General features: G+C 30.6%; 1 long non-coding RNA gene across 1 annotated transcript in view; it reads left to right on the forward strand.

Moving 5' to 3' along the window:
• LOC143230072 (uncharacterized) overlaps positions 1 to 22,747 on the forward strand; it is an 80,819-nt gene extending 58,072 nt beyond the window's left edge. The window contains exons 6-9 of the long non-coding RNA XR_013016218.1: positions 19,294 to 19,599; positions 20,885 to 21,018; positions 21,511 to 21,682; positions 22,647 to 22,747. This is a non-coding gene — a long non-coding RNA (uncharacterized LOC143230072). The remainder of the gene's footprint in view (positions 1 to 19,293; positions 19,600 to 20,884; positions 21,019 to 21,510; positions 21,683 to 22,646) is intronic.
• Positions 22,748 to 22,843: the final 96 nt, after the last annotated feature.

A 22,843-nucleotide genomic window follows, 5' to 3' on the forward strand; every position in this document is an offset into this window, starting at 1 on the left:
CTGGACACTGTAGTATTAAACAATACACAGAACAGATATTAACAGCTGTAATAGTCAATACATACAAATACTTTATATAACACTATTCCCTAGCTGGACACTGTAGTATTAAACAATACACAGAACAGATATTAACAGCTGTAATAGTCAATACATACAAATACTTTATATAACACTATTCCCTAGCTGGACACTGTAGTATTAAACAATACACAGAACAGATATTAACAGCTGTAATAGTCAATACATACAAATACTTTATATAACACTATTCCCTAGCTGGACACTGTAGTATTAAACAATACACACAGAACAGATATTAACAGCTGTAATAGTCAATACATACAAATACTTTATATAACACTATTCCTAGCTGGACACTGTAGTATTAAACAACACACAGAACAGATATTAACAGCTGTAATAGTCAATACATACAAATACTTTATATAACACTATTCCCTAGCTGGACACTGTAGTATTAAACAATACACAGAACAGATATTAACAGCTGTAATAGTCAATACATACAAATACTTTATATAACACTATTCCCTAGCTGGACACTGTAGTATTAAACAACACACAGAACAGATATTAACAGCTGTAATAGTCAATACATACAAATACTTTATATAACACTATTCCCTAGCTGGACACTGTAGTATTAAACAACACACAGAACAGATATTAACAGCTGTAATAGTCAATACATACAAATACTTTATATAACACTATTCCCTAGCTGGACACTGTAGTATTAAACAACACACAGAACAGATATTAACAGCTGTAATAGTCAATACATACAAATACTTTATATAACACTATTCCCTAGCTGGACACTGTAGTATTAAACAATACACAGAACAGATATTAACAGCTGTAATAGTCAATACATACAAATACTTTATATTCCCTAGCTGGACACTGTAGTATTAAACAATACACAGAACAGATATTAACAGCTGTAATAGTCAATACATACAAATACATATAACACTATTCCCTAGCTGGACACTGTAGTATTAAACAACACAGAGAACAGATATTAACAGCTGTAATAGTCAATACATACAAATACTTTATATAACACTATTCCCTAGCTGGACACTGTAGTATTAAACAATACACAGAACAGATATTAACAGCTGTAATAGTCAATACATACAAATACTTTATATAACACTATTCCCTAGCTGGACACTGTAGTATTAAACAATACACAGAACAGATATTAACAGCTGTAATAGTCAATACATACAAATACTTTATATAACACTATTCCCTAGCTGGACACTGTAGTATTAAACAATACACAGAACAGATATTAACAGCTGTAATAGTCAATACATACAAATACTTTATATAACACTATTCCCTAGCTGGACACTGTAGTATTAAACAACACACAGAACAGATATTAACAGCTGTAATAGTCAATACATACAAATACTTTATATAACACTATTCCCTAGCTGGACACTGTAGTATTAAACAATACACAGAACAGATATTAACAGCTGTAATAGTCAATACATACAAATACTTTATATAACACTATTCCCTAGCTGGACACTGTAGTATTAAACAACACACAGAACAGATATTAACAGCTGTAATAGTCAATACATACAAATACTTTATATAACACTATTCCCTAGCTGGACACTGTAGTATTAAACAATACACAGAACAGATATTAACAGCTGTAATAGTCAATACATACAAATACAATATATTCCCTAGCTGGACACTGTAGTATTAAACAATACACAGAACAGATATTAACAGCTGTAATAGTCAATACATACAAATACTTTATATAACACTATTCCCTAGCTGGACACTGTAGTATTAAACAATACACAGAACAGATATTAACAGCTGTAATAGTCAATACATACAAATACTTTATATAACACTATTCCCTAGCTGGACACTGTAGTATTAAACAATACACAGAACAGATATTAACAGCTGTAATAGTCAATACATACAAATACTTTATATAACACTATTCCCTAGCTGGACACTGTAGTATTAAACAACACACAGAACAGATATTAACAGCTGTAATAGTCAATACATACAAATACTTTATATAACACTATTCCCTAGCTGGACACTGTAGTATTAAACAACACACAGAACAGATATTAACAGCTGTAATAGTCAATACATACAAATACTTTATATAACACTATTCCCTAGCTGGACACTGTAGTATTAAACAATACACAGAACAGATATTAACAGCTGTAATAGTCAATACATACAAATACTTTATATAACACTATTCCCTAGCTGGACACTGTAGTATTAAACAATACACAGAACAGATATTAACAGCTGTAATAGTCAATACATACAAATACTTTATATAACACTATTCCCTAGCTGGACACTGTAGTATTAAACAATACACAGAACAGATATTAACAGCTGTAATAGTCAATACATACAAATACTTTATATAACACTATTCCCTAGCTGGACACTGTAGTATTAAACAATACACAGAACAGATATTAACAGCTGTAATAGTCAATACATACAAATACTTTATATAACACTATTCCCTAGCTGGACACTGTAGTATTAAACAACACACAGAACAGATATTAACAGCTGTAATAGTCAATACATACAAATACTTTATATAACACTATTCCCTAGCTGGACACTGTAGTATTAAACAATACACAGAACAGATATTAACAGCTGTAATAGTCAATACATACAAATACTTTATATAACACTATTCCCTAGCTGGACACTGTAGTATTAAACAATACACAGAACAGATATTAACAGCTGTAATAGTCAATACATACAAATACTTTATATAACACTATTCCCTAGCTGGACACTGTAGTATTAAACAATACACAGAACAGATATTAACAGCTGTAATAGTCAATACATACAAATACTTTATATAACACTATTCCCTAGCTGGACACTGTAGTATTAAACAATACACAGAACAGATATTAACAGCTGTAATAGTATTAACAATACATACAAATACTTTATATAACACTATTCCCTAGCTGGACACTGTAGTCAATAAAACAACACACAGAACAGATATTAACAGCTGTAATAGTATTAACAATACATACAAATACTTTATATAACACTATTCCCTAGCTGGACACTGTAGTATTAAACAATACACAGAACAGATATTAACAGCTGTAATAGTCAATACATACAAATACTTTATATAACACTATTCCCTAGCTGGACACTGTGTAGTATTAAACAATACACAGAACAGATATTAACAGCTGTAATAGTCAATACATACAAATACTTTATATAACACTATTCCCTAGCTGGACACTGTAGTATTAAAACAATACACAGAACAGATATTAACAGCTGTAATAGTCAATACATACAAATACTTTATATAACACTATTCCCTAGCTGGACACTGTAGTATTAAAATACAATACACAGAACAGATATTAACAGCTGTAATAGTCAATACATACAAATACTTTATATAACACTATTCCCTAGCTGGACACTGTAGTATTAAACAATACACAGAACAGATATTAACAGCTGTAATAGTCAATACATACAAATACTTTATATAACACTATTCCCTAGCTGGACACTGTGGACACTGTAGTATTAAACAATACACAGAACAGATATTAACAGCTGTAATAGTCAATACATACAAATACTTTATATAACACTATTCCCTAGCTGGACACTGTAGTATTAAACAACACACAGAACAGATATTAACAGCTGTAATAGTCAATACATACAAATACTTTATATAACACTATTCCCTAGCTGGACACTGTAGTATTAAACAATACACAGAACAGATATTAACAGCTGTAATAGTCAATACATACAAATACTTTATATAACACTATTCCCTAGCTGGACACTGTAGTATTAAACAATACACAGAACAGATATTAACAGCTGTAATAGTCAATACATACAAATACTTTATATAACACTATTCCCTAGCTGGACACTGTAGTATTAAACAATACACAGAACAGATATTAACAGCTGTAATAGTCAATACATACAAATACTTTATATAACACTATTCCCTAGCTGGACACTGTAGTATTAAACAATACACAGAACAGATATTAACAGCTGTAATAGTCAATACATACAAATACTTTATATAACACTATTCCCTAGCTGGACACTGTAGTATTAAACAATACACAGAACAGATATTAACAGCTGTAATAGTCAATACATACAAATACTTTATATAACACTATTCCCTAGCTGGACACTGTAGTATTAAACAATACACAGAACAGATATTAACAGCTGTAATAGTCAATACATACAAATACTTTATATAACACTATTCCCTAGCTGGACACTGTAGTATTAAACAACACACAGAACAGATATTAACAGCTGTAATAGTCAATACATACAAATACTTTATATAACACTATTCCCTAGCTGGACACTGTAGTATTAAACAACACACAGAACAGATATTAACAGCTGTAATAGTCAATACATACAAATACTTTATATAACACTATTCCCTAGCTGGACACTGTAGTATTAAACAATACACAGAACAGATATTAACAGCTGTAATAGTCAATACATACAAATACTTTATATAACACTATTCCCTAGCTGGACACTGTAGTATTAAACAATACACAGAACAGATATTAACAGCTGTAATAGTCAATACATACAAATACTTTATATAACACTATTCCCTAGCTGGACACTGTAGTATTAAACAATACACAGAACAGATATTAACAGCTGTAATAGTCAATACATACAAATACTTTATATAACACTATTCCCTAGCTGGACACTGTAGTATTAAACAATACACAGAACAGATATTAACAGCTGTAATAGTCAATACATACAAATACTTTATATAACACTATTCCCTAGCTGGACACTGTAGTATTAAACAATACACAGAACAGATATTAACAGCTGTAATAGTCAATACATACAAATACTTTATATAACACTATTCCCTAGCTGGACACTGTAGTATTAAACAATACACAGAACAGATATTAACAGCTGTAATAGTCAATACATACAAATACTTTATATAACACTATTCCCTAGCTGGACACTGTAGTATTAAACAACACACAGAACAGATATTAACAGCTGTAATAGTCAATACATACAAATACTTTATATAACACTATTCCCTAGCTGGACACTGTAGTATTAAACAATACACAGAACAGATATTAACAGCTGTAATAGTCAATACATACAAATACTTTATATAACACTATTCCCTAGCTGGACACTGTAGTATTAAACAATACACAGAACAGATATTAACAGCTGTAATAGTCAATACATACAAATACTTTATATAACACTATTCCCTAGCTGGACACTGTAGTATTAAACAATACACAGAACAGATATTAACAGCTGTAATAGTCAATACATACAAATACTTTATATAACACTATTCCCTAGCTGGATATTAAACAACACACAGAACAGATATTAACAGCTGTAATAGTCAATACATACAAATACTTTATATAACACTATTCCCTAGCTGGACACTGTAGTATTAAACAATACACAGAACAGATATTAACAGCTGTAATAGTCAATACATACAAATACTTTATATAACACTATTCCCTAGCTGGACACTGTAGTATTAAACAATACACAGAACAGATATTAACAGCTGTAATAGTCAATACATACAAATACTTTATATAACACTATTCCCTAGCTGGACACTGTAGTATTAAACAATACACAGAACAGATATTAACAGCTGTAATAGTCAATACATACAAATACTTTATATAACACTATTCCCTAGCTGGACACTGTAGTATTAAACAATACACAGAACAGATATTAACAGCTGTAATAGTCAATACATACAAATACTTTATATAACACTATTCCCTAGCTGGACACTGTAGTATTAAACAATACACAGAACAGATATTAACAGCTGTAATAGTCAATACATACAAATACTTTATATAACACTATTCCCTAGCTGGACACTGTAGTATTAAACAATACACAGAACAGATATTAACAGCTGTAATAGTCAATACATACAAATACTTTATATAACACTATTCCCTAGCTGGACACTGTAGTATTAAACAATACACAGAACAGATATTAACAGCTGTAATAGTCAATACATACAAATACTTTATATAACACTATTCCCTAGCTGGACACTGTAGTATTAAACAATACACAGAACAGATATTAACAGCTGTAATAGTCAATACATACAAATACTTTATATAACACTATTCCCTAGCTGGACACTGTAGTATTAAACAATACACAGAACAGATATTAACAGCTGTAATAGTCAATACATACAAATACTTTATATAACACTATTCCCTAGCTGGACACTGTAGTATTAAACAATACACAGAACAGATATTAACAGCTGTAATAGTCAATACATACAAATACTTTATATAACACTATTCCCTAGCTGGACACTGTAGTATTAAACAATACACAGAACAGATATTAACAGCTGTAATAGTCAATACATACAAATACTTTATATAACACTATTCCCTAGCTGGACACTGTAGTATTAAACAATACACAGAACAGATATTAACAGCTGTAATAGTCAATACATACAAATACTTTATATAACACTATTCCCTAGCTGGACACTGTAGTATTAAACAACACACAGAACAGATATTAACAGCTGTAATAGTCAATACATACAAATACTTTATATAACACTATTCCCTAGCTGGACACTGTAGTATTAAACAATACACAGAACAGATATTAACAGCTGTAATAGTCAATACATACAAATACTTTATATAACACTATTCCTAGCTGGACACTGTAGTATTAAACAATACACAGAACAGATATTAACAGCTGTAATAGTCAATACATACAAATACTTTATATAACACTATTCCCTAGCTGGACACTGTAGTATTAAACAATACACAGAACAGATATTAACAGCTGTAATAGTCAATACATACAAATACTTTATATAACACTATTCCCTAGCTGGACACTGTAGTATTAAACAACACACAGAACAGATATTAACAGCTGTAATAGTCAATACATACAAATACTTTATATAACACTATTCCCTAGCTGGACACTGTAGTATTAAACAACACACAGAACAGATATTAACAGCTGTAATAGTCAATACATACAAATACTTTATATAACACTATTCCCTAGCTGGACACTGTAGTATTAAACAATAACACACAGAACAGATATTAACAGCTGTAATAGTCAATACATACAAATACTTTATATAACACTATTCCCTAGCTGGACACTGTAGTGTATTAAACAACAAATACACAGAACAGATATTAACAGCTGTAATAGTCAATACATACAAATACTTTATATAACACTATTCCCTAGCTGGACACTGTAGTATTAAACAATACACAGAACAGATATTAACAGCTGTAATAGTCAATACATACAAATACTTTATATAACACTATTCCCTAGCTGGACACTGTAGTATTAAACAATACACAGAACAGATATTAACAGCTGTAATAGTCAATACATACAAATACTTTATATAACACTATTCCCTAGCTGGACACTGTAGTATTAAACAATACACAGAACAGATATTAACAGCTGTAATAGTCAATACATACAAATACTTTATATAACACTATTCCTAGCTGGACACTGTAGTATTAAACAATACACAGAACAGATATTAACAGCTGTAATAGTCAATACATACAAATACTTTATATAACACTATTCCCTAGCTGGACACTGTAGTATTAAACAATACACAGAACAGATATTAACAGCTGTAATAGTCAATACATACAAATACTTTATATAACACTATTCCCTAGCTGGACACTGTAGTATTAAACAATACACAGAACAGATATTAACAGCTGTAATAGTCAATACATACAAATACTTTATATAACACTATTCCCTAGCTGGACACTGTAGTATTAAACAATACACAGAACAGATATTAACAGCTGTAATAGTCAATACATACAAATACTTTATATAACACTATTCCCTAGCTGGACACTGTAGTATTAAACAATACACAGAACAGATATTAACAGCTGTAATAGTCAATACATACAAATACTTTATATAACACTATTCCCTAGCTGGACACTGTAGTATTAAACAATACACAGAACAGATATTAACAGCTGTAATAGTCAATACATACAAATACTTTATATAACACTATTCCCTAGCTGGACACTGTAGTATTAAACAATACACAGAACAGATATTAACAGCTGTAATAGTCAATACATACAAATACTTTATATAACACTATTCCCTAGCTGGACACTGTAGTATTAAACAATACACAGAACAGATATTAACAGCTGTAATAGTCAATACATACAAATACTTTATATAACACTATTCCCTAGCTGGACACTGTAGTATTAAACAATACACAGAACAGATATTAACAGCTGTAATAGTCAATACATACAAATACTTTATATAACACTATTCCCTAGCTGGACACTGTAGTATTAAACAATACACAGAACAGATATTAACAGCTGTAATAGTCAATACATACAAATACTTTATATAACACTATTCCCTAGCTGGACACTGTAGTATTAAACAATACACAGAACAGATATTAACAGCTGTAATAGTCAATACATACAAATACTTTATATAACACTATTCCCTAGCTGGACACTGTAGTATTAAACAATACACAGAACAGATATTAACAGCTGTAATAGTCAATACATACAAATACTTTATATAACACTATTCCCTAGCTGGACACTGTAGTATTAAACAATACACAGAACAGATATTAACAGCTGTAATAGTCAATACATACAAATACTTTATATAACACTATTCCCTAGCTGGACACTGTAGTATTAAACAATACACAGAACAGATATTAACAGCTGTAATAGTCAATACATACAAATACTTTATATAACACTATTCCCTAGCTGGACACTGTAGTATTAAACAATACACAGAACAGATATTAACAGCTGTAATAGTCAATACATACAAATACTTTATATAACACTATTCCCTAGCTGGACACTGTAGTATTAAACAATACACAGAACAGATATTAACAGCTGTAATAGTCAATACATACAAATACTTTATATAACACTATTCCCTAGCTGGACACTGTAGTATTAAACAATACACAGAACAGATATTAACAGCTGTAATAGTCAATACATACAAATACTTTATATAACACTATTCCCTAGCTGGACACTGTAGTATTAAACAACACACAGAACAGATATTAACAGCTGTAATAGTCAATACATACAAATACTTTATATAACACTATTCCCTAGCTGGACACTGTAGTATTAAACAATACACAGAACAGATATTAACAGCTGTAATAGTCAATACATACAAATACTTTATATAACACTATTCCCTAGCTGGACACTGTAGTATTAAACAATACACAGAACAGATATTAACAGCTGTAATAGTCAATACATACAAATACTTTATATAACACTATTCCCTAGCTGGACACTGTAGTATTAAACAATACACAGAACAGATATTAACAGCTGTAATAGTCAATACATACAAATACTTTATATAACACTATTCCCTAGCTGGACACTGTAGTATTAAACAATACACAGAACAGATATTAACAGCTGTAATAGTCAATACATACAAATACTTTATATAACACTATTCCCTAGCTGGACACTGTAGTATTAAACAAGAACAGATACACTGTAGAACAGATATTAAACAATACACAGAACAGATGTGTAATAGTCAATACATACAAATACTTTATATAACACTATTCCCTAGCTGGACACTGTAGTATTAAACAATACACAGAACAGATATTAACAGCTGTAATAGTCAATACATACAAATACTTTATATAACACTATTCCCTAGCTGGACACTGTAGTATTAAACAATACACAGAACAGATATTAACAGCTGTAATAGTCAATACATACAAATACTTTATATAACACTATTCCCTAGCTGGACACTGTAGTATTAAACAATACACAGAACAGATATTAACAGCTGTAATAGTCAATACATACAAATACTTTATATAACACTATTCCCTAGCTGGACACTGTAGTATTAAACAATACACAGAACAGATATTAACAGCTGTAATAGTCAATACATACAAATACTTTATATAACACTATTCCCTAGCTGGACACTGTAGTATTAAACAATACACAGAACAGATATTAACAGCTGTAATAGTCAATACATACAAATACTTTATATAACACTATTCCCTAGCTGGACACTGTAGTATTAAACAATACACAGAACAGATATTAACAGCTGTAATAGTCAATACATACAAATACTTTATATAACACTATTCCCTAGCTGGACACTGTAGTATTAAACAACACACAGAACAGATATTAACAGCTGTAATAGTCAATACATACAAATACTTTATATAACACTATTCCCTAGCTGGACACTGTAGTATTAAACAACACACAGAACAGATATTAACAGCTGTAATAGTCAATACATACAAATACTTTATATAACACTATTCCCTAGCTGGACACTGTAGTATTAAACAATACACAGAACAGATATTAACAGCTGTAATAGTCAATACATACAAATACTTTATATAACACTATTCCCTAGCTGGACACTGTAGTATTAAACAATACACAGAACAGATATTAACAGCTGTAATAGTCAATACATACAAATACTTTATATAACACTATTCCCTAGCTGGACACTGTAGTATTAAACAATACACAGAACAGATATTAACAGCTGTAATAGTCAATACATACAAATACTTTATATAACACTATTCCCTAGCTGGACACTGTAGTATTAAACAATACACAGAACAGATATTAACAGCTGTAATAGTCAATACATACAAATACTTTATATAACACTATTCCCTAGCTGGACACTGTAGTATTAAACAATAACACACAGAACAGATATTAACAGCTGTAATAGTCAATACATACAAATACTTTATATAACACTATTCCCTAGCTGGACACTGTAGTATTAAACAATACACAGAACAGATATTAACAGCTGTAATAGTCAATACATACAAATACTTTATATAACACTATTCCCTAGCTGGACACTGTAGTATTAAACAATACACAGAACAGATATTAACAGCTGTAATAGTCAATACATACAAATACTTTATATAACACTATTCCCTAGCTGGACACTGTAGTATTAAACAATACACAGAACAGATATTAACAGCTGTAATAGTCAATACATACAAATACTTTATATAACACTATTCCCTAGCTGGACACTGTAGTATTAAACAACACACAGAACAGATATTAACAGCTGTAATAGTCAATACATACAAATACTTTATATAACACTATTCCCTAGCTGGACACTGTAGTATTAAACAATACACAGAACAGATATTAACAGCTGTAATAGTCAATACATACAAATACTTTATATAACACTATTCCCTAGCTGGACACTGTAGTATTAAACAATACACAGAACAGATATTAACAGCTGTAATAGTCAATACATACAAATACTTTATATAACACTATTCCCTAGCTGGACACTGTAGTATTAAACAATACACAGAACAGATATTAACAGCTGTAATAGTCAATACATACAAATACTTTATATAACACTATTCCCTAGCTGGACACTGTAGTATTAAACAATACACAGAACAGATATTAACAGCTGTAATAGTCAATACATACAAATACTTTATATAACACTATTCCCTAGCTGGACACTGTAGTATTAAACAATACACAGAACAGATATTAACAGCTGTAATAGTCAATACATACAAATACTTTATATAACACTATTCCCTAGCTGGACACTGTAGTATTAAAATACACAGAACAGATATTAACAGCTGTAATAACAATACATACAAATACTTTATATAACACTATTCCCTAGCTGGACACTATTAAACAGCTGCTGTAATAGTCAATACATACAAATACTTTATATAACACTATTCCCTAGCTGGACACTGTAGTATTAAACAATACACAGAACAGATATTAACAGCTGTAATAGTCAATACATACAAATACTTTATATAACACTATTCCCTAGCTGGACACTGTAGTATTAAACAATACACAGAACAGATATTAACAGCTGTAATAGTCAATACATACAAATACTTTATATAACACTATTCCCTAGCTGGACACTGTAGTATTAAACAATACACAGAACAGATATTAACAGCTGTAATAGTCAATACATACAAATACTTTATATAACACTATTCCCTAGCTGGACACTGTAGTATTAAACAATACACAGAACAGATATTAACAGCTGTAATAGTCAATACATACAAATACTTTATATAACACTATTCCCTAGCTGGACACTGTAGTATTAAACAACACACAGAACAGATATTAACAGCTGTAATAGTCAATACATACAAATACTTTATATAACACTATTCCCTAGCTGGACACTGTAGTATTAAACAATACACAGAACAGATATTAACAGCTGTAATAGTCAATACATACAAATACTTTATATAACACTATTCCCTAGCTGGACACTGTAGTATTAAACAACACACAGAACAGATATTAACAGCTGTAATAGTCAATACATACAAATACTTTATATAACACTATTCCCTAGCTGGACACTGTAGTATTAAACAATACACAGAACAGATATTAACAGCTGTAATAGTCAATACATACAAATACTTTATATAACACTATTCCCTAGCTGGACACTGTAGTATTAAACAATACACAGAACAGATATTAACAGCTGTAATAGTCAATACATACAAATACTTTATATAACACTATTCCCTAGCTGGACACTGTAGTATTAAACAATACACAGAACAGATATTAACAGCTGTAATAGTCAATACATACAAATACTTTATATAACACTATTCCCTAGCTGGACACTGTAGTATTAAACAATACACAGAACAGATATTAACAGCTGTAATAGTCAATACATACAAATACTTTATATAACACTATTCCCTAGCTGGACACTGTAGTATTAAACAATACACAGAACAGATATTAACAGCTGTAATAGTCAATACATACAAATACTTTATATAACACTATTCCCTAGCTGGACACTGTAGTATTAAACAATACACAGAGACAGATATTAACAGCTGTAATAGTCAATACATACAAATACTTTATATAACACTATTCCCTAGCTGGACACTGTAGTATTAAACAATACACAGAACAGATATTAACAGCTGTAATAGTCAATACATACAAATACTTTATATAACACTATTCCCTAGCTGGACACTGTAGTATTAAACAATACACAGAACAGATATTAACAGCTGTAATAGTCAATACATACAAATACTTTATATAACACTATTCCCTAGCTGGACACTGTAGTATTAAACAATACACAGAACAGATATTAACAGCTGTAATAGTCAATACATACAAATACTTTATATAACACTATTCCCTAGCTGGACACTGTAGTATTAAACAATACACAGAACAGATATTAACAGCTGTAATAGTCAATACATACAAATACTTTATATAACACTATTCCCTAGCTGGACACTGTAGTATTAAACAATACACAGAACAGATATTAACAGCTGTAATAGTCAATACATACAAATACTTTATATAACACTATTCCCTAGCTGGACACTGTAGTATTAAACAATACACAGAACAGATATTAACAGCTGTAATAGTCAATACATACAAATACTCTATATAACACTATTCCCTAGCTGGACACTGTAGTATTAAACAATACACAGAACAGATATTAACAGCTGTAATAGTCAATACATACAAATACTTTATATAACACTATTCCCTAGCTGGACACTGTAGTATTAAACAACACACAGAACAGATATTAACAGCTGTAATAGTCAATACATACAAATACTCTATATAACACTATTCCCTAGCTGGACACTGTAGTATTAAACAATACACAGAACAGATATTAACAGCTGTAATAGTCAATACATACAAATACTTTATATAACACTATTCCCTAGCTGGACACTGTAGTATTAAACAACACACAGAACAGATATTAACAGCTGTAATAGTCAATACATACAAATACTTTATATAACACTATTCCCTAGCTGGACACTGTAGTATTAAACAATACACAGAACAGATATTAACAGCTGTAATAGTCAATACATACAAATACTTTATATAACACTATTCCCTAGCTGGACACTGTAGTATTAAACAACACACAGAACAGATATTAACAGCTGTAATAGTCAATACATACAAATACTTTATATAACACTATTCCCTAGCTGGACACTGTAGTATTAAACAACACACAGAACAGATATTAACAGCTGTAATAGTCAATACATACAAATACTTTATATAACACTATTCCCTAGCTGGACACTGTAGTATTAAACAACACACAGAACAGATATTAACAGCTGTAATAGTCATTACCTACAAATACTTTATATAACACTATTCCCTAGCTGGACACTGTAGTATTAAACAATACACAGAACAGATATTAACAGCTGTAATAGTCAATACATACAAATACTCTATATAACACTATTCCCTAGCTGGACACTGTAGTATTAAACAATACACAGAACAGATATTAACAGCTGTAATAGTCAATACATACAAATACTTTATATAACACTATTCCCTAGCTGGACACTGTAGTATTAAACAACACACAGAACAGATATTAACAGCTGTAATAGTCAATACATACAAATACTCTATATAACACTATTCCCTAGCTGGACACTGTAGTATTAAACAATACACAGAACAGATATTAACAGCTGTAATAGTCAATACATACAAATACTTTATATAACACTATTCCCTAGCTGGACACTGTAGTATTAAACAAGACACAGAACAGATATTAACAGCTGTAATAGTCAATACATACAAATACTCTATATAACACTATTCCCTAGCTGGACACTGTAGTATTAAACAATACACAGAACAGATATTAACAGCTGTAATAGTCAATACATACAAATACTTTATATAACACTATTCCCTAGCTGGACACTGTAGTATTAAACAACACACAGAACAGATATTAACAGCTGTAATAGTCAATACATACAAATACTTTATATAACACTATTCCCTAGCTGGACACTGTAGTATTAAACAATACACAGAACAGATATTAACAGCTGTAATAGTCAATACATACAAATACTTTATATAACACTATTCCCTAGCTGGACACTGTAGTATTAAACAACACACAGAACAGATATTAACAGCTGTAATAGTCAATACATACAAATACTCTATATAACACTATTCCCTAGCTGGACACTGTAGTATTAAACAACACACAGAACAGATATTAACAGCTGTAATAGTCAATACATACAAATACTCTATATAACACTATTCCCTAGCTGGACACTGTAGTATTAAACAACACACAGAACAGATATTAACAGCTGTAATAGTCAATACATACAAATACTTTATATAACACTATTCCCTAGCTGGACACTGTAGTATTAAACAATACACAGAACAGATATTAACAGCTGTAATAGTCAATACATACAAATACTCTATATAACACTATTCCCTAGCTGGACACTGTAGTATTAAACAATACACAGAACAGATATTAACAGCTGTAATAGTCAATACATACAAATACTTTATATAACACTATTCCCTAGCTGGACACTGTAGTATTAAACAACACACAGAACAGATATTAACAGCTGTAATAGTCAATACATACAAATACTTTATATAACACTATTCCCTAGCTGGACACTGTAGTATTAAACAATACACAGAACAGATATTAACAGCTGTAATAGTCAGTACATACAAATACTTTATATAACACTATTCCCTAGCTGGACAGTATAGTATTAAACAACACACAGAACAGATATTAACAGCTGTAATAGTCAATACATACAAATACTCTATATAACACTATTCCCTAGCTGGACACTGTAGTATTAAACAACACACAGAACAGATATTAACAGCTGTAATAGTCAATACATACAAATACTCTATATAACACTATTCCCTAGCTGGACACTGTAGTATTAAACAACACACAGAACAGATATTAACAGCTGTAATAGTCAATACATACAAATACTCTATATAACACTATTCCCTAGCTGGACACTGTAGTATTAAACAACACACAGAACAGATATCAGTATCTTTATGAATCAATATTTACTGATACATAATATAACACTTTATACTTTCCACTTTCTAAACTAAAGTAGTAGCTTAAGAATTATATGGTTTTAAAACATTTCTTGTTTTTCAATATTTTTGCTAGCTTTTGATTCTTACCTAAGTCTTCATCAGTCTGTAAACCACTTCCCTAGAAACAAAGAAGAGTCTGAAAATCTTCATGTTAACTGTATATAATGATCCCAGAATTATATTTAAAGTATCAACTGTTATGTCTTTAAGTGTAAATCACATACTCTGTGTCATCATCAAAATTTAATATACCTGTCATCAAAATTTATCATACCTGCTAACCTCAGTGTTAAATGATCTTGTGATAAATTTGAAATAGGTCATTTTTACCTTTAATTGTTATTACAATACACTATTGTACTTGGCAGAAGAAGGGATATAACTACTAGTATAAAGAACATACAAACTGTCTTCTTTAATATGTATCATCAAAACATGAATTTGTTTCAAATTTTGATCTAAGATAGTTTTTTAAGAAGCTGATTCAAACATTTTATTCTTTTGTTAGTTAAGATGTTTCTTAATTCATTCAGTATAAAAGTATCATTAATGAGATAAAATAATTCTGAATATTCCACATTTACAGAAGTTTTGTGAAGAACTTGATCTAGCTGTGTTGTAAGTTGATGAGGCTCTCTGGAAGTTCCAAACTTTTTAGGATGCCACTAAGTTCAGTATTTATAAAAGATAGTTGTGTAGAGGTGTATCCAAATTTAGTAACTTGTAACATTAACTGGGTAACATCGTATAATTTAACTACTAGACTCGATGGTATATTTTTCAACTGAACATAACCTGAACAAAAACAACTTGCGTTTTAAGTTAGATAATTCGTGTTACATCTAATGATTATAATCAGGTACAGTGTTACTGAACATAAGTTACTTTTTCTGAGAAAAACAGACATTTACATGAACTCCATATTTGCACCACATGTTTAATATCTGAAGAACAAAGATAAATGTTGCTCCCAAACTAAATCACTTTATTATACATATAAATCATTGTTTGTCAACTTCTTATCAAAGACATTTTATTCCACTTTAAAAATTATAATAATGTGAAAGCAATGAGTTGAAGAATTGTTTATTCTCTTGTTAACACAACAAAATTCTGTTACATCCTTGGGAAGAAAGAATCAAAATACCAGGACAGTTGTTCCTAACCTATCTTAGATATTGTCAACTTCATACTATACTGATCTATTAGAAAACTGCTGAGTGATCTATATGGCAGTTTTCTGTGTCTGAATTTTAAAAATAGAACATCTATCAGATCAAGGAGGTATTTGGTAAACCATATTTTTAAGCCCTTCTTTTGAGAACTGATTAAAAGAAAATATATTTTATATGTAGCCAGTTTATAAACTGGCTACATGATATATGAAGATTTAGATAATTAGTTCATTGAAAATGCATTAAAGTGTAAATATCTGAATATTACTTGAAATTGAAAAACAAACAATCTGGCTTACATTTAAAATATCATACACTGTAAACCAAGTGTTATCTTTACCTTAATTTTGCTCATAACACAACATTGAAGATATAACAAATGTTTTTAAGATCTACTTTAAATAACAGTTCTTATAATGTGTGTTCTCATATAGTTAGAAACCCAGAAGATCAAATGTACCATAGAGATGGTCAGCTACAGATTCTCCAACTGTAATCATGATATGATTTATAAGTTGAAAAATCCAGATACAGTCTTTGTTTTTGCTCGTGCCATCATAAAGTTAAATACAGATCTGCATACCCTGAACAAAAAGGCTGACAAGAGGATGAAGTTGAAAGACTTCATAAAAACCTGAGAGATAAGATTTGACACTTGGATAGGTTTATTATACTTTAGTAGAATACAGTGATTCATATTTAGAAATAGTGAGTTATTTTTCTTTCTTTTTTTCTGTCAAAACTCACCATTAAAATTACCTAGATTATAAAGGTTGTGTTTTATGTCAGTTTCATAGAATGTTATCATTGTACAAACATTTACTCTTAATCTCACCAATATCCAGATTTATTTTCACATTTTTATTTTACTGCAAGTAAAATAACTCCAATAACTAATATATACTATAAATAGCATATGGATTTATTTATCGATTATTTAGTTCTTTAAAATCTGATTTTTCAAGAAGTCTGCTGATATTTCAGTATATAGCCAGTGACTGTATATGTTTTCATTATTTTTTATATTATTAGACCTATTATATTTAAAATAATCCATTAGTGTTCATTCTTTGTCTGTGGTTGTTTAAGTGCATGCAGAATTTTATGAGATGTGCACCAGACTGCCAACAAATTACACTTAATCCTGTCTTAATCCAGCCTGTTATTAAGTTGTACAAATCCTGACTTAATCCAGCTTCTTACCTAGTTATACAACAGTTTTTCTTTAACTATATTTTTATTAAGTTATTCTGCAACCCTTCTTAAGCCAGGCTCTTATTAAGTTATATAACAATATTCCCTTAATCCAACCTTTAAAGGTGAATTTTCAACAAATTTAATAATTGCCTTAGAAACTGTACTTTGGTTAGGTATAATTCCTGTGTGGTTGCCATATTTTTAAACACTTTAGTTTTTGAGTAAAAAATGAAACAAAATATGCAGGTCCTCGAACTCAAGTTCCTCTCGGTCATTCGGCTGTTTCCATGACGTTTTAAAACTATGACGTAATAGTTGCCAAACACACTTCGTTGCTCGTCGACCATTGTGTTCCTTTTAGTGCTGGTGTTTTATGTAAATCTATCGGTGCTTTTTCGGATTACATACTTTGTGAGACTATTTTTTGTCTTGATATTTCTACTTTATGTTTGTTTTATGATAACATGGTTTACTGCATTGCTTATGGTTGTAAAAGCGGTTTAGCATCGGACAAAAGCTTCTTTTTGTTTCCGTGCAAGGAGAAGGAACTGGCAAAGTGGTGACAGTGGGTGCAGATGGTCAATAGGAAGAACTGGACTCCTTCACAACATGCAAAGCTTTGTCAAGATCACTTTGAACACTCATGTTTTGTGTCGGATCCCACTGTTTTGGATTCCGTGGGTTTCAAGCCAGGCAGGTTGAGACTGAAAAAACCATCGGCAGTAGACAGGAACGTCCCCACCATCTTTCCTCGTGTATAGCTGAGGACTGATCTCAGCCTGCAGCGTACAGGTTCCACCCCTCTGAAGCCATCCCTTGCCATCACGAAAAGAATAAACTTAAAGGTATGTGTACAGTATAAAGCGATAAACAATAACTAGTATAATATAGTAATTTAAAAAGTACAAGTTTTTAAAGAATGTAACTGGACATACACATTTCACATTCATGAGTGTGTTTTGCATTTGAGGCACCTGAAAGTCAGTGAAACCTTGATTTCCTAGTCTAGACAGTGGACAAATCTATCCCAAATAGAGTATATTCCAAGTTTAAAAGCTGGTAGATTTTTTGTATCATTTTCAAGATACTTAACTATTCAGACTGCTACATCTAGTTTGATTTTATAGACAAAATTATGACGTATAATTGAAATTCATTTTGTTATGAGTCATAAATAGTTGGTACAATGATTGTGGAAGGGCCAAGTATTAGTTACCATAGTCGGCAAAGTATAAACAAATAAAACCCAGTCTGTCATACCGATAATTTATAAACACCAGACAGGTTTCGAGATGCTTAAAATTGCAATTGAAATAATACAGACCATATTTGTTGTCATGACTTAGGCTTACCGTTCTTCCACTGAAGGTATGACCGACTTGCAACTGGCCTAGGCGCTATCAGTATCACTCACAGTTCTGCTACTCTCGCTCGTGGAACTGTCCTCATCACTAGAACTTGTCAGATCTGTGTCAAAAGTAACTGTTGTACATTTATTCGGAGTAGGTTTGAATTGATATGGCGCTACTTGACACTGTTGAGAACACAAAGTCAAAAAAGACTCTGCCTCTGTTTCTCTGTATGCACTGGCCATGTTTATTTACATTCAATGTGCTGCCATTGGCAGTTTGTTTGGCAACTATTATGTGACAGTACTTTTCCTAGCAGCAAACGTAAAAACTAAAATGTTGGAATTGCCGCTCAGAAAGGGCTCTTTCTACATAAAGTTCTATGTTTCATTTATTAGCACATATTTTTTAAAAAAATGTGAACCTGCAAAATTAATCTGTATGAGGACTGCAAAGTTTTCTTTTTTTCTGTAAAATTCACCTTTAATCAGTTTATACAGCAATTCTCCCTTAACAAATCTTTTCTTTCAGGTCTGTTTACTTGTAAAAAGCCTGTATTAACATGTTATGTTTCAACTGATGGTTTAAACTCCTGTCGTCAAAGAAAGTTTAGTAATGTACAACACATATTTTATACTGGAATCATGATCAACCCTTCTTATTGTTCAAACTTGTTGAAATGAAATGCAAGATAGTAATAAACATTCCATAAGTATGCTGAACAAATATTTTAAGAGTTTTAAATATTAAATCTTTATACTCTTGTTATAACTAACAATAGATGATGGTCACAATCTAGACTGAGATATGCTGTCAGTAATTTACAGAGGAATCAAAACAAGTTAATTTAATACTGGATCTGACTACGTGACCCAAGTAATTAAGGATCAATGGAAGATTGTTAGCAGGAAACCAGTAAGTAAATGAATTACTTGTTTCTTAGTGTTAACATGTGGATTGAGTTTTCTGTTACTGTTTTTTTTATATATTTAAGACTTCTTGCTGAATTCTTCGTTGATTAAAGAGCCCAAAAATATCTTAAAACTGCAAACAAACTGCAGAACAAGTCCATAGAAACGTGGTCTTGACTTTGTTATAATAATTAAATTACAGTCAGCAGTCAGATGAACAAAGTTTCTTTTTTCTTGTACCTCAAGATATTTATAGTGACACTCCTAAACTTGCATACAAAGTTACCCAATCATTAAATGATTCTCAAGGTTTAAAGTTGTATAAAAAGATAATGCTCAGACTATAACACAGTAACATTTATATTATAATAAAATCACTGGTGCTTTTTTAAAGTAAAAGTTTACTGGAATGATGATTTTAGGAAGTTGATGTATATTAATAAAAGGAATGAGTTGTGTTATCAAAGTTTAATAAATGATTGATTTAACTTTCCAGAACTTAACCTAGACTCACAGAAAACTGACTGGTCACTCATTGTTGACTGTATGAAGTTGATGATGTAAACAAGAAAGAACAAGCAGGAATCAATCAGAGAGAAGTGTTCATGATATCCTTATAATAAGGATAATGTCTTATATTAGACCACTGAAGCTATACATTTAATTGTGTAAATGTATTACTTTATTATTCTCTGTTTTAAGTCCAAGTTTAGTTTATTTTGAAATATTTTCATCAAACCCACTTGTAATAGAAATCTTATTTTGTACTAGTGATACAAATCTTGTGTTCTACTTTACTGTATGATTTGTACTAGTGATACAAATCTTGTGTTCTACTTTACTGTATGATTTGTACTAGTGATACAAATATTGTGTTCTACTTTACTGTATGATTTGTACTAGTGATACAAATCTTGTGTTCCACTTTACTGTATGATTTGTACTAGTGATACAAATCTTGTGTTCTACTTTACTGTATGATTTGTACTAGTGATACAAATCTTGTGTTCTACTTTACTGTATGATTTGTACTAGTGATACAAATCTTGTGTTCTACTTTACTGTATGATTTGTACTAGTGATACAAATCTTGTGTTCTACTTTACTGTATGATTTGTACTAGTGATACAAATCTTGTGTTCTACTTTTACTGTATGATTTGTACTAGTGATACAAATCTTGTGTTCTACTTTACTGTATGATTTGTACTAGTGATACAAATCTTGTGTTCTACTTTTTCTGTATGATTTGTACTAGTGATACAAATCTTGTGTTCTACTTTACTGTATGATTTGTACTAGTGATACAAATCTTGTGTTCCACTTTACTGTATGATTTGTACTAGTGATACAAATCTTGTGTTCTACTTTACTTTGTGATAATTTTCAAATTTTCCATTTGATTTCATTACTAAATGATCAAAATGTTTTAATGTCACCATTTCCTGCTTTGTTTCTATGCAATAAAAACTCCAAACTATGTTTTATTTAAAGATGTTTAGGTTTATTTAACTTGTTCAGAAAATTGTACTCACTGATGAAGAAAGTTTATACTGCAGTATGGCTGTTAAAGGAAAAGCTTACAGTGTAAAGCTATCAATATTTCAGTTACATAAGGTATGTGTGTTTTCAGGTCTGTGAAATCTGCAGTGAAAATAATACCAGCATCACGTACAAGTCCATGCAGTCCTTTATGCTCTGTGAGATCAGTATTATCCTCTTTGGAGCTTCACGTAATGATATTAATATATTTTTTATTTACTTTAGGTTATTTCTGAAATTTGTTTATTATGATTTAGAGAAAACTACTATTTTTGTAGGAAGTTTTCC

This window comes from Tachypleus tridentatus, chromosome 10 (assembly GCF_004210375.1).
Source record: "Tachypleus tridentatus isolate NWPU-2018 chromosome 10, ASM421037v1, whole genome shotgun sequence".
NCBI lineage: Eukaryota > Metazoa > Arthropoda > Merostomata > Xiphosura > Limulidae > Tachypleus > Tachypleus tridentatus.